Source organism: Aedes albopictus, chromosome 1, assembly GCF_035046485.1.
Source record: "Aedes albopictus strain Foshan chromosome 1, AalbF5, whole genome shotgun sequence".
Taxonomy (NCBI): Eukaryota; Metazoa; Arthropoda; class Insecta; order Diptera; family Culicidae; genus Aedes; species Aedes albopictus.
The window spans coordinates 137,234,908-137,248,679 of NC_085136.1; the positions used below are offsets into that span (position 1 = coordinate 137,234,908).

Here is a 13,772-nt window from a genome sequence, read left to right on the forward strand (position 1 = left end):
AGCTATTTTGCTCTAGAAAACTTAGTTATTTAACTAAACCAATCGATTCAAAGATGCCATTTGTTAGAAAATTCAATAATCTTTCGAATAAGGGTAAAAAAACTTCGATAAGTTTGACCATTTTCAAGTTATTTCCAGTTAAGGCAATAAGAGTCAAAAACATGGGAAGTTCAATAACTACGTAACGGTTGAGATTTGACCATATGCGTAGAACAATTTTTTTCTCCATTTATGGTCCTCTATCACCCTTTAAAAAGTTTGCACTCACGAACCTAACACCCTGTATATTAGTGATTCACAAGTTATTAAAAAGTGGAGCGGACCTGGTGTGATGGTTAGAAAACTTGACTATCACGCCGAGGACCTGGGATCAAATCCCACTCCCGTCAAACTCGCAAAATGTGAGTTCTTCCTTCGGAAGGGAAGTGAAGCGTGGGTCCCGAGATGAACTAGCCAAGAGCTAAAAATCTCGTTAATACAGATAAAAAAAAGTTATTAAAACATTGGTACTTTTTAAACATTTAAAAAAGTTATCTTGGATTGAAACTTTTTGGGCCTTTCTCAAAAAAGTGGAATTTTTTTACATCAATGTCATTAAATTTTAGTTTTGATATCCAAAGATTTTCTGCTTCTGCTCTCAAGATATCTCAAATAAGATAAATTAGAGCTTATTTGGATTGAAGGAAGAACACATTTCGTTTTTTTGCATGATATTGTAAATTTGACTTATTTTTCTCTATGTGTATGAAAATGTCAAACCGGTGTAACTTTATTCGTCGTAAGAAACTATTACATTTTATAGTGTCGCATCAAGTATCAATATATTGTTGATAAACGTTAAAAATTTCATCCGATTCGGTTCACTGGTGTCGGAGATATGACATCTCAAAAATTGGTTGTCTAAAAAATAGTGTTTCGCGAGAACGGTTCTTGCTTCGCGAAAGATTAACCAATCGAGCTCAAATTTCTACCAATGATGCACATAAAATACGTTGACAAACAGTTAAAATTTGAGAATTTATGATGCACTCTACGAAAAGTTTCAGCATGTTGAACTTTTTTGTCAGAGAAAAAAAGTTGCATATCCCAAACATTTTGGACATCCCCTGTACTTTATTCTTCACTTTTTTGGAGTTTCAAATCGAAATTAAAAAGTCAATGTATTGTACCCACGCTGTTGAAAACATTTGAATGACTTTTTTTGTTCTATTGATATTTACTCAAAAAAGGCTGATAAAATAAATATACGAATAAGTTGAAGCAATTCGTGGAAAAATTTGCCGATACCCGAGCAGAAGAAAATAACAAGTGAATAACATATCAAGGTATTTATCTTAAATACTATCATACCTTGATATACCCTTCATTAGGTGGTAATAAGAGGCAAAATAACAAAAACGAATACCAAAATTTTGTATAAATAACACCTAGAAAATAACAAGTCTTGTTATTTCAATAATGAATGCATACCCGAGCAGAAGGGAATAACAACAGCATAAGAAGCTGTGTTATTTGGGCAAAATAACTGAATAATCAAATCGATTATTTTGAAATTATTACCATAACATATTGTGTTATAAACTTGTCTGTCATAAGCGGCAAAATAACAAATTCCATAAAAAAAATGATCCTGGAAAACCATTTCAATAACTTGTTTTGTTAGTTTCAATAACAACTTAATAACAGTGAAATCGGAAAATATTTCAATAACACATTTTGGTATTAATATGTTATTGATAATAATCGGAGAGCAGAATTTGCTATGATATCAAACTCGTAACTAAATAAGTTATAAAATTATTCGTTTTGTCTCACAAACCCGCCAATAACATGCGGTTCATCACTCTGACGTAAGAAATATTTTCAAATGATCGAAAAATACTATATGTATTCAGCTTTTAATTCATTCTAAGAGATTAGAAGTCGCAAGATAATCGAACTTTAGTAATTTCTATATTACCAAAAACGACGTAATTTATAAACTGTTATACTTTAATTGTTTTCGAAGCACGTGTGACCTTTGTTTTTTTTTCGGCATAGAACCTGAAGAATTTATAGAATGCTCAACAGTTTTGCAGAAAATTTTGAGGATTTTGGAAATATTGTACAGATTATTACAATTTTCCTGGAAAGATTGTTTTATTTCCTCCGATTTTTCCCTGGATTCAAGATTTACAAGGGATAGACAAAATGATCGGGACAGGCAAAATTTTCACTTTTCAAAAAATTCTCAATTAGCTGTAACTTTTTAAAAAGTGCATCAAAATTTGCACTGTAAGTTGATCCACCAGTTGTGTATCAGTGAACAAAAATTGGAAAAGCAGGAAGTTATAAGCATTTCAGAAAAAGGTAGAACTATCCGATAGCCAACTTTGAGCTGTTAAATCTCCGGATTCAATGACCCGAATGCAATGAAATTTTGACCATTTAAGACTTATATAATGAGCTCTGAAAAACGTTTGACTCAACTTGAAATTATTAACAAGAGAAAAAGTTATTGCGATTTCATTTATTTTATGATTTTTTAGTAAATTGGTCTATTTTTAATATGCATCCCATTACTTTTTAAATGAACTTTCGGCTATGTTGTCACTTTCTTTCAAAACATTTTTATATTAAAGACAATTTGAGGAAATTTAAATTAACTGTAATTAGCATCTTGAATTTTGAAACGATGTTTAAATTTAAGAAAATTTGGTATTTTATTAGAAAAATAATCTAATCGTTATAATTTTCTTCCGAGTTAAGAATTTTAGGTTTGGTCAAAAGTTTTTCAAAGCTCATTATATAAGTCATGAATGGTCAAAATTTCATTGCATTCGGTTCATTGAATCCGGAGATATAACAGCTCAAAGTTGGCTATCGGAAAATTCTACCTTTTTCTGGAATCATTATAACTTAGTGCAGAATAGCCCAATCGTTTTTAAATTTTGTCCACTGATACATATCTAGTTGATCAACTTACAGTAAAAATTTGAGAATATTTGATGCACTTTTCGAGAAGTTACAGCTATTTGAACTTTTTTTGAGAAGGGAAAAATTTGCCTGTCCCGATCATTTTGTCAATCCCCTGTATGTCAAATATTCCTCCTGGGTTCTACAAGAATTCCTACAAATTTTTGCTATAATTTCTCCTGAACTTCCTCTGATGATTCCTACAGGATTTTCACCAGAATTGTTTGCAATATTTTTTTTTCTAAAATTTCTCTATTTATTTCTCTAAGGATTCCGTCAAAAACTCCTTTTATGTTTATCAAATGACTTTTTCATACAATTCTTCCAAAAATTTGTCCACAGATTTGGTCATAAACTTTTTCATAAATGACTCCAAAAATCTTCCAGAAATTTCTCCGAGAGTTCTTAGACGGAATCTTTCATGGATTTTCATGGAATTCCTCCAGAATCCTGCATAGAATCCCTTCAAGGAGTTCTTCAGAATTTTCTGTGATCATTTAGTCCTAAAGTTCATCTTAAGAATTCTCTGAACATTTCTTTGAGGATTTCACCATGAGTTTTTCCGAAGGATTCTCCAGGAGTTTTTCAAAAGGTTCTGCCAAGAATCCTAATAATTGCTCAGAAGAATTAACTACGGAATTTCTAAGAAAATTGCGCCAGTAGTTCTCTTAAAGACTTCTCCAGGGATTTATCGAAAAGTTCCTCCAGAACTGCCAAATGCTAATCCGAAAACACTAGTTTACAGCATTTTTAAACTCGGTAAGCTGATGATCATTTTTGGTGTAGAATCATGCCCTGAGTTCGAAAACGCGAAGGAAAAAAATTACAGTAGAGCGGAAATTTTTTCGACTTTCCATACAAGGTTGGTGATTTGAAATCGATTTTTGTTCTATTTTTAAGCAAAATCGCTCACTTCAAACATCTCATTCTCCGTAATCAATTCTCCGATTGAGCTGAAATTTTTACTGTAACTCGCCTACATATGATATGTCAAATAAACGTCGAGAAAGAATTTTTAGGTTGTTTTTTTCTTATTGAAAAAAATACATTTCTTCAAAAAATTTTGGGAATTTTGCTAAAATTTAAGAAGATCGTCCCTAAAACTCGCCAATATCTTGAATTTCATCAATCTGACGCAAAACCTGTATTCAGATGATCGAATGGTATTGTATTCAGCTTTCAATTTATGGAAAAAGTTTTAAAATTGGTTGAACAAAACGCAATATATTTGAATTTTAGTAAATTACATATTTTGAAAAGTTACAAAACTCGATATTGAGCTAAAACTCAAAAACTGTTCTACTTTAAATTTTTTGAAGGTCGGTTTTGAAATCAGCACTAAATTGTGCTTCAAAAATTTTGGTCGTTGACAGAAGTTCACGACTTTCGTGAACGTTTTTTATTTTGTAAACTTGTGAAATTACTTAAGGAATTTAAGGAGTCGTTCAGGAATTTCCTTTTTAACTGAATACAAAAATGGAACAACACAAAGGGACAGGTCATAATTGTTGAATTGTTGCTGCGATTTCAAAGCTTGTTACTGTTGTGCTATTGATGATAAGTTGATCAATAGTACAACAATATCTTAACTTGTACTTCAACAAAACATGTTATTTAAATGTAATTTAGTTAATGTATATCATTAGCTTGATTATAACAAAATGAGATTGTCCAACAAAATTTGTTATGGAAAGACTACCCAAGTAACCAAAAGTTCAGATAAAAGGGTACTTTATAAGCTAAGCAGCTTGTTCGAGGTTGCTCATTAGCCTTCTAAGCAGCTTCATTTTTAAGTAATTTTGGATCTTGAAAGTTCACATAAGCGCGCTGGATAGCCTGCTAAGCAGCTTCTGACAGAACTTTGACAAAATTTATGCAGAAACAAAAATGTGTTTTTCAGAATCACCCTTGCTGGTGGGGTTTGTGATTCACGTCCGGAAATTGCTTCTAATAATTACATATTCACACATGCCGTTGTTATGTAGATTTGAACTGGATCCTCCTTCGTGGTAGCCTGCCGACTTACCGCTGCGCTGCTGAAGACACTTAACAAAGTCAAGCTAACTTCACTACTGTACAAATGTGCAAAACTAGCTGCCGACAGAAAATCGCTTCAAGTCAGACTTTACCTGCTGTCCACTCAATTGCAGCTGTAGTACTGTGGTAGAGCGTGGGGTTCTCACGCAGTGACTATCGGTTCGAATCCGATGGGCAGCAATTTTTTTTTGCTCAAGCCTAGAATTCATTGATTTAATAAATTCATAATTGTCTTTCATTCGTGTATGCTTAAACAGTTGTTTTCTGTAAAAGAAATAAATTTAATATTCATTGAAACACAATGCTACTGAACTGAACTTCTATGAACTTGAAAGTTCTGACAAAGTTCCGAGTAGCATCTTAAGCAGCTTTAAAGTTCCGCGAAGTTCAGATAAAGTTCCCAATGAAACTTTCTGGCTGCTTAAGAGGCTAACAATGAGCCTTGCCGGAACTTGTGACCGAAGTTCCAGCAAGGCTCATTGTTAGCCTCTTAAGCAGCCAGAAAGTTCCATTTGGAACTTTATCTGAACTTCGCGGAACTTGAAAGTGCATTTTGTCATGGGAAGCGGAACTTTTGGTTACTTGGGTATGCCTTGATAATTTAATAATAACAAAACAAGATATAAAAACAGGTTATGTGATTACGTAGTTATTAATCTGCTATTCTCCTCTGCTCGGGTACCTAAAGTTTCAATTGCTGTATTTGTTATTCCAAAGTTATTGAATAATAAACTAATAACATTTCTTGTTATTAAATGTTTCATATGTTCGATGACTTCATGATGTAATAGCAAATCTTGTTCTTCGGTTATTTTTACTGCTAAACTAATAAATACTACATCAATACCAAACTCTGCTCAAATACTTCCAAGTGTTATTGTGATGTTCTTATAACATTTCGTACAATAACGCAGCAATAACAATTTAAGGTATTAGAGCACATGTTGCTCTTCGCTTGGTATTTGTAAGGTATGCCCTTCTGCTCGGGTACTAAAAAAACTTATCAATGTCTGCTCTCATCAATATAGGATAAGATCAAATACTTTCCAAAAACCTGATCTCATTCCCATTGTCATACACTCATCTCAATCTCAAAACTGTCAACAAAAGTCCAACAGATGTAAAACAGCGCCCAGCAAAATTTTCCCCGGATATCCATCCATCCACTGCCGGAAAGCACCTAGAAGTAGATGAACCGAAACACAAACGGCAAACTTTACCCACCACCGTCAAGGTGTAAAACAGGTACACCAGGGCACGAAAGAGACCACTATATTTCCCGCTTTCGGGCAGCAGGCGCCCCTCCGAGCACGTCATCGTTTTCCCCTACATCAACAGGTAAAATGCTCGACCGGGAAAAGCTGCGCGATCACGACCCGGCATCGAACCCGAACGCCCGATCCGTACACCTTCCCGAGCGAGGGGAATCGGATCGGAACAAACACTGGTTGCTTCTCGTTTACGCTCAACAAGTGCCATTTTCTGTCCCCTTTCTGCCACCCACTCCCAAACCGGTCGACCGACCGACGACGGCGACGTCACCCACCAGCACCACCACCGCGCCACCGGTCGGAGGTGGTGGTTCAATCTGTTTCCCCTGCACAGCTGACAACGAGGTTTACTTCGCTATTTCCTGTTTTAAAATTAACCAAACGTGCTTTTGGGATGATGACGACACCACACTTGTATACGGACGGAGGGTGATAAACGGCGAGGACGACGACGGCTGCGACAACGATAACGGGGACACGGGAACGAAAAAACCAAAACCGAGCCAAACAGAGGGAACGCGGTCTAGGCTAGGAAAATGGGAAATTCGTCTTTAATGATTTCAGAAAACGAGAATTGGGCAACGAACTTTTGTAGAGAATTTCAATAACTTTCTCATTTCTTTGGTTAAATAACGCAGTTTATATGGAAACAAATGTTGACGTTTATGACTGAAGATACTACTAACTGCTTTCTTAAAATTTTCTATTCAAGAAAAAAGGAGTATATTATTTTCATCCACCACTCCGGAAGCTGTTTTGTCTTTCATATTCGGTTTGTGATGCAAACAAATGATTCACCTTTCTAAAACAATCTGTAGGAGTTCAACTTCGGCATTCATGTCGTTGTGGCCGCACTAAACGTTGGAGCTCATGCAGCAAAGAGAAGGAGTGGTAGTGGTTTGGGTTGTACTTTCCAAGATGCAACAGTGTAGGCGAAATGCCTAGTTGTCCGATTTCCGGGGCCCTTCAGCCGGAAAGCTAGTTGGTGGGCCCACGCTTCTACTGGCAATTATTTGGGGATTGATGGTTGATTGGATTCACAGGATGCGCCTTTCGAGGGACGTCGTATTCCAAGTCGAGGTTCAATTCTTCCGTTTTGATCTCCAGCGGGGTTCCCTCTGTTACCGTTTAGGTACTTTTACCCTAAGAGATAAGCCCCAACAGAGCGAGAGTGGCACCCTCACATTAAACCGGATGAGAGAACAGACCAGCAGTATACTGCTGTTCGGCAAGAAGAGCATGAGTGCCATAGTATTAAAAATAAATATAATGATAAACACAAAATTAAACACAAAATAAAGATTCCAATCAGAAGTATTTGATTAAAATATTAGAGAAATAATATTGAATGACCTTAAGGAAAAACAGAGCATAGGAGATTAAATACACAAATTACACTTGACATACACCAAACAACGCCCACCAAAGGGGATCATGGAGTATGTAATGGGAAATTTGGGCACTGCAATGGATAATGGATAAGAAAGGAAAATGGGACATTTGGGACATGGAATGAAAAAGGGAAATTTGAGGTCAGCTACCGGTCCGATCGGGAAGATCCGATCTTTTCCACGCCAACCACCAAGCAGTTAGCAAGTGTTCTAAAGTCAGAGGAAGTTATTATAAAACGTGGAGTATCACGTTAGTGCTCAAGTGAAGTTTATTTAAGTGGAGAAGTTACTCCTAAGCTGAATACTGAAGAATCAGGACCCATTGGTATTAAGGCCGGACGGGACGGTGGTTGAATCGTCCGCCATTGCTCTGTTGCTAGTAAGATGCAAATCTCAACTTCTACTTCATATTATTGACTAGAAATTTGATCGTTCATTTGCTCACTTGTGGTGCACAATCGACTAAAGTTTCAGCTACGTCAGTGCATTGGAAATTGATATTTGCTTCTTCAAAATCGCGAGGCAAATTGTTAGAAAGAGAGGGAAGATAGGAAAAATTACACGTCGTCTCGTGCGGCCTTAATTACCAAAATTGAGACGCTTTACCCTCAATTAATCCACCCGCTGTATAGTGTGGATTGAAGGGCTGGTGAGCATGTGTCCACCCCGTGCCAAAAGCAAACGCAACTTTGAGTGAACAGCGAGTCCCATCCGGTGTCGAATGAGTACAACCCCAAGTGAAGACGTGGTCATAAACCAGCAGAAGAGGTCGAGCGTCCATTCGTCACTTGCCGCCTTGAGGTCTTCGCCAGCGAAGTCGTAGCACCCAAAGCCCGATCGACCGCGTGGTAACTCGCCCGATCCGACGTCCCCATCGCTGCCTACGTCGCTGCCTACGTCGCAGTCCCGGCATTGCCCCACCGCCCACCGTCAGCTCCCATCCTACGAAGTCACCGTCGCAGCAGAGATCCCCACGCCGGCCGGCCACCGTCCACACTCACACACACACACCTACACGAATATTGTAAGTACCCACAATAAACGACTGATAATTAAGAGATACCTCGTGTTTGTATTCCCGATCAGTATCCGAGCCGACCCTGAAAGAGTTTCTTGAGGGCCGAAGCAGAGAGTTAGAGCTCATGGGAGTGAGGGTAACACCTCCGTTCGATGACGTTCAAAGACTCATGTACGTGGTGACAGCCAATCAGATGCCTAACACTTCCGGAGAGCGCAGAGCCACACTGCCTTCACTGGGGGACCCTCCCTTCACCTCAATAGCGGTGCTGGCCACTCTTACGCCATGTGTGGCATAGTGGAATGGCTCGGAGTACGAGATTGTAATAGGACCCTTGGATCGACAGTAGTTTCGGCGACTATGTCTGGATATCCTGATCGGGGTTGAGTTTCGGTTCTCTCGCCTCGAGCTTCCAAGGAGTGGGGAAGAAGCAGAGACCGGTTGGCAAAGTCCCGTAGGGTCATGAACGCGGTGACAATAAATCGTATTTTGAGCACTCCAGAGAGCGGAGAAACCCATGGCCCTCTAGAGGACCCTCACATCAAGGCTATGGTTTTCACAATCACACCACGTGTGGCGCGGTGAAACAGCGATGGACTCGGCGAGTGGAGTAAACCAGAGAACTTGTGATTTGGAATTTATTTTCGACCTATTGGGGTTTGCTGCAATCAGTGGCAAAACAAGAGCACCTACTAAAGAAGATTATCCGGTGAGTTTGTTTCTTACTAATCTTTTTTTTTATCTGTATTAACGAGATTTTTAGCCCTACGCTAGTTCATCTCGGGACCCACGCTTAACTTCCCTTCCGAAGGAAGTACTCACATTTTGCGAGTTTGTCGGGAGTGGGATTCGATCCCAGGTCCTCGGCGTGATGGTCATCACACCAGGTCCACTTCACTCTAACTAATCTTTTTCTGTAGGTTTTATTTCAATTATTTTATTACATAGTTCAGTCTTATAGCAAAGTTGATAGTTAGTATTCTTATGTTTGTTATGTCCTCCTTTGAAATATTTGTTCGTGAACTTTGTATAGATCCTCACCACGAGTTTCGACTTTCATTTCATTTTGTCACTGTTCGGAAGTGCAGCTTACAAAAGATCTTTTCGGCCTATTTTATTAAATTTCACTTTTTTTGTGAAATCCGACTGGTGAAATCTCGCACACTGTTTTTCTATGCATCTGTTTGTCTATATTTGTTGTATGTGTTTTTATAATAAATAAATTTTGAGCATTCACCTGATGCGGGTGGTTGATTGTTCGCCCGAAATACTTCCATAGTTTTGTACACCGTAAACCGTTGTTTTAATCAGTCTAGTCTATTGGTTCCCAAACTAAAAGGTGCGTAACCCCCTTTTGCCAGCAGACGTACTTTTCGCGACCCACCATAGAAATTCCCTATGTTGACGAAAGCCGTTTTCGTCCATGATTCTCCATAGCTCTGTGCGGTCGATACTGTCGTATGCCGCCTTGAAGTCGATGAACAGGTGGTGCGTTGGGACCTGGTATTCACGGCATTTCTGGAGGATTTGCCGTACGGTGAAGATCTGGTCCGTTGTCGACCGGCCGTCGATGAAACCGGCTTGGTAACTTCCCACGAACTCATTTACTTTAGGTGAAAGACGACGGAAGATGATCTGGGATAGCACTTTGTAGGCGGCATTCAAAATGGTGATCGCTCGAAAGTTCTCACACATTAACTTACCGCATTTCTTGTGGATGGGACAGATTATCCCTTCCTGGTAGCTGTTCGGTTTCCCAGATCCTGACTACTAACTCATGCAGACAGGTGGCCTTGATGAGTTCTGCTGCGATACCGTCCTTACCATCCTTAACTTCCCTCAGCGTGGGAGTTGGTTCGTTCCCGTCCTCTGCTGCACCAACATAGTCATTTCTTCCGCTGCCTTGATCCCCCGTGCCTACATTCTCTTCGCCATTCAGGTGCTCGTCGAAGTGCTGCTTCCACCTTCCGATCACCTCACGTTTGTCCGTCAGCTGGCTCCCGTCCTTATCCCTGCAGGTAACGGCTTTCGGTACGTAGTCTTTGGAGGATGCGTTGAGCTTCTGGTAGAACTTATGTGTATTTTGTAAACGGCACAGCAGCTCCATTTCCTCGCACTACGCTTCTTCCAGGCGGCGCATTTTCTCCCAGAAGAGACGGGTCTGCTGCTTCTGCTTCTGTCTTTATCGCTTCACATTCTGTTGGGTTCCATGCTGCAGAATAACCGTCCTCGCTGCGTCCTTCTCAAAACAGCGTAAGGATTTCGGGTGAACTATCCAGTTCATTTGAATCTCGACGGGGACTACGACAAGGTGATGGACTTTCCTGCCTACTATTCAACATCGCCCTGGAAGGTGTTATGCGATAAGCCGGGCTCAACAGCCGGGGTACGATCTTCACGAAATCCCGCCAATTTGTCTGTTTTGCGGATGACATGGATATTATTGCTAGAACATTTGGAACGGTGGCAGAACTACCCGCCTGAAACGCGAAGCAGCAAAGGTCGGACTGGTGGTGAATGCGGCTAAGACAAAGCACATGCTGGTAGGTGGGACTGAGCGAGACAGGACAAGCCTTGGCAGCAATGTTACGATAGACGGGGATACTTTCGAGGTGGTAGAAGAACTCGTCTACCTCGGTTCCTTGCTAACGGCTGACAATAACGTGAGCCGTGAAATACGAATGCGCATCATCAGTGGAAGTCGTGCCTACTATGGGCTCTAGAAGAATCTGCGGTCAAAAAAGATTCACTCACGCACCAAATGTACCATGTACAAGACGCTAATAAGACCGGCGGTTCTCTACGGACACGAGACATGGACGAAGCTCGAGGAGGACCTTCAAGCACTCGAAGTTTTCGAGCGACGCGTGCTAAAGACGATCTTTGGCGGCGTACAGGAGAACGGTGTGTGGCGGAGAAGGATGAACCACGAGCTCGCTGCACTCTACGGTGAACCCAACATCCTGGAAGTGGCTAAAGCTGGACGGATACGGTGGGCAGGGCATGTTGCAAGAATGCCGGACAAAGTTGGTGTTTGCTAACCATCCGGTAGGTACAAGAAGGTGTGGAGTGCAGAGAGCACGATGGGCGGACCATGTGGAGCGTGATCTGGCGAGTGTTGGGCGTGACCGACGTTGGAGATCTGCAGCTGCAAATCGAGTATTATGGCGGCAAATTGTTGATTCAGTATTATCATGAATTTGATATTAGCTAAATAAATGAAATGAATAATGAATTCGGGCGGAGTCTAAATGGGTGCAAATGTCGCAATAACATCGCGAATCACCTGTTTAGGGGATAAAAGTCCACTTAACAGGAAACCCAAATGCCAGATGTGCGGTCGTTAATGGAAACTGTGAGGTGCCTGTGCAACCCTCACAGCAATTTGTTCTTTACCGCGCCAATGCAGGGCTCTGGCACGGTAGACCTTATTTCCGTGCTACAAGTGGGATGGATCATCCCGCCATATGAATAGCTGTACTGGCAGTGATGTAAGAATTACTAGACCAGCCATAAGTACAAAATAGAACGAATGGTCTTGAACCTTGGTGGTTGCTTTCTACTCGTACTGATCGTATCATGTTTAAACTCCTCGAGTTCGAAACAACGTTCAATGGTAGAAATCAAGTCCGCTTTGTATCTAGCAGGAATGGGTTAAGCTCATGCATTGGTTTGGTAGTGCTTGATCAACACAGAAAAAAAATCTTGTGATATCACATCATTTTCGCTGCACATCAGTCGCGTCGTAAAAATGATTAGCATTAGCATTAGCATTAAGCAAGTCGCACAAATTCGTAGGTGGTACAGCCCTGGATCGCTGTTATGAGGGTTGCATCCTTCCTGTCCGTTACCAAAGTACAAAGATTTGGGACTAATATCTGAATCTTAGACAAAATTGACGCAATCCTCCAACGGTCGAGTGCTGTCCTGGCCACGTCCTTGCTATAGCTGAGGGATGGGAAAGGAAGATTAGTTGGACACCTGTGAAAGTACATAGAGACCTCTACATTCTTTCAGGCCTAGGCGTCACGGGAATTTGGATGTTAGTGGAAGGGTAAAGTTCAAAGAAGACGTTTGGTCAACGTTCAGGAGCACGCAATATTTTTGGGTGATGCCTGGTTCCTTTCCCGATTCCTTGTTGGGTGTTCGATTTCAAATCTGAAATAGAAAAGGAAAATTATAGATTTACCTAAATCCTCCTATATGAAATGGTAGAATTACCTGAATCCTCCTGAAATAAAACGTTTATAAGTAAAAAAACAAAACAGAACGCAAAAACAGAGCAAATTATATCAAATATTGATCCTGCTAAGATCAAATATTTCTTTCTGGAAACAGCCAGATCAAAATTTAAGTTTGAATGCTATGCTATCCAAAAACTCTCAGCCCGCGTTACCTAAGCATATTAGAAAACAACAGGAATAGGTTCACTGTCACGGAACTTTGCAAAAGTTCACTTGTGTAACGTTAAAATACCTGTTTTCGACACTGCTGAAAAGTATAGTACATGTTAACATTGGTTCTTTAAGAATTGCATTCATTTAAAGATCCTACTTGACTCTTCTGTGACAAGTGTGTTACTTAGGCAAGATAGATTTGTCGAGTGTCGGACGTTCCCGAATTTGGAGAAAAGCAGCAGCAAAACGAAACGGGTTGCGTAGTATTTATTGTTGACTCGAATGATGAACCTGAATGCTGAATAGTGAATACCAGCAGGTATCAGGTATCAGAAGGCCGGCTCCAGAGGCACGTTATCCTCCATTTGGGGCATTTGTGCCATCGCCATACATATAAGCCTATTCGTTCGGTATGTTTGTTTACGAATATCACTGAACGTACGGTAAATTTTACAAATTTACGGCGATTTTATGCGAGCACAAAAAAACAATATTTTCATAAAAAACGTCGATGATGGGATTGAATACACGGCCTTCTGATCAGGAACCACACTTGCTGCCACTGTACAAGAGAGTCTTGCTTGGAGATGATGCGCAAATTCTAATTGAACTGATTCTCGAAGCTGCCGGCGTGGCTGTTAAACGCATTTTACAGTAGTACGGTAAAATAGTCCCATCACGGATCTGTTCGGTAAAATATTCA

General features: G+C 40.1%; 1 protein-coding gene across 1 annotated transcript in view; it reads left to right on the plus strand.

The window, feature by feature from the left end:
* LOC134285187 (uncharacterized) overlaps positions 1-11,370 on the plus strand; it is a 316,349-nt gene extending 304,979 nt beyond the window's left edge. The window contains exon 2 of the mRNA XM_062845465.1: positions 11,174-11,370. The gene's annotated coding sequence lies outside the window, so the exon portion shown is untranslated. The remainder of the gene's footprint in view (positions 1-11,173) is intronic.
* Positions 11,371-13,772: the final 2,402 nt, after the last annotated feature.